Source organism: Trichechus manatus, unplaced genomic scaffold (genome assembly GCF_000243295.1).
Source record: "Trichechus manatus latirostris isolate Lorelei unplaced genomic scaffold, TriManLat1.0 scaffold00090, whole genome shotgun sequence".
NCBI lineage: Eukaryota > Metazoa > Chordata > Mammalia > Sirenia > Trichechidae > Trichechus > Trichechus manatus.
Window position 1 is genome coordinate 7,368,260 of NW_004444026.1, and position 1,598 is coordinate 7,369,857.

A 1,598-nucleotide genomic window follows, 5' to 3' on the forward strand; every position below is an offset into this window, starting at 1 on the left:
GGAGTTGACTCAACAACAACCAGTTTATTCCTCTATTACTTACCTACTATTGTTTATCGCACTCAAGAATCTCTTGTATATTAGTAAAATGAGTTGTACCCTCCCGATGTGCAATGGAGCTGGCTGAACTGGAGAGGCCAAGTAAGGGAGTGGAGAGTTGTGACAAGGATCTAGTGCCTTGTCAGTTTCAACCTCAAAGTCTCAGTGTGGCAGCAGTGAATATATCTCAGATAACAAGACCCTTCAGCTTAAAAGTGACCATAGCACTTTTCCAACTGCCCTCCCACTCCCCCGGCAATAGGTAGGGTAATATCTCACTGGAATCTTCACAGGAGGAAAATGAGCCGTAGGGTGAAGAGTGCTAAACTACACGTGAGTAAGCTTTGGTTTTCATCTCACTTCCCATAAATGTGTGACTGTGCACAATCACCAAGCATTTCTGGGCCTCAGTTTCTTCCTCTCTACATGGCGGATGGCACCTTCCCTCCCCGCCACTCACAAGGTTGATGGCAAGACGTTACCAGGAGAGCGAAGAGAGCGCCATGGAAGGGCTAGAGCGTCGCTTCAATAGGAAGCGTTGTTAGGAAAATTCAAAATCGCCTCCTAAAGACACACACATCAGCATTAGCTTCTCTTTTCGGAAACAAACAAACGAGTTGGTGGCATGATCACAGCTAAATTGGAAATGCTGGTATTATCCAGAACAAGCTATCTATCCAGAGAAGCTGAGAGGCCTCGGATGCGCAAAATCATATTTCCCCAGGCAGGGGATTAATTAAAACTATCAAGTGTTCCCAGCTTTTTGAAATTAACTTTGAAAGTGTTTGGTGTGAAAGGATAAAGAGGGAGGCTATGCGGTGGGGAGAGCAGCCCAGGTGCAGTGTTGCTGGCAGAGAGAAATGTGCCAGAGCAGCATGCTTGGTTTATTCTTTCTTAGGAGAAAAGACAGAGCAAAGTGAAATGTAAAAGTCCCCTTAGAGTAACTGATGAAAACAAAGGCAAGAAAGGTAGACATAGTTTTGCATCTGCCCTCTGCACCTAGGGTGCATATTGGGCTCACCTTTCTCTGGTTAACATGGACTCAACACTGAGGATAATGAGGTGAGGTCAGGTGGCATGCAGGTGGGAGGGTGTCCTAGTTATCCAGCGCTGCTATAACAGAAACGCCACAAGTGGGTGGCTTTAACAAACAGAAATTTGTTTTCTCATAGTTTAGGAGGCTAGAAGTCTGAATTCAGGGTGCTGGCTCTAGGGGAAGGCTTTCTCTCTCTGCCGGCTCTGGAGGAAAGTCCTTATTTCTTTGAAGTTCTGCTCCTGGGCTTCACGTGGCTTTGCATCTCTTTCCCCCCATCTTTGCTTCTTTCACTTGCTTGTTTAATCTCTTTTTTATCTCAAAAGAGATTGATGCAAGATACACCCTACACTAATCCTGCCTACTAACATAACAAAAACAACCCATTCCTAGAAAATTCACAGGCATAGAGGTTAGGATTTGGGGGACACAATCCAATCCATAACATAGGGGAATGAGAGTTTTCAAAAGAAGGATTGCTCTTCTACCATTTCTCCCTCTCCCCTTCTGGACTGCCTTCTCATTT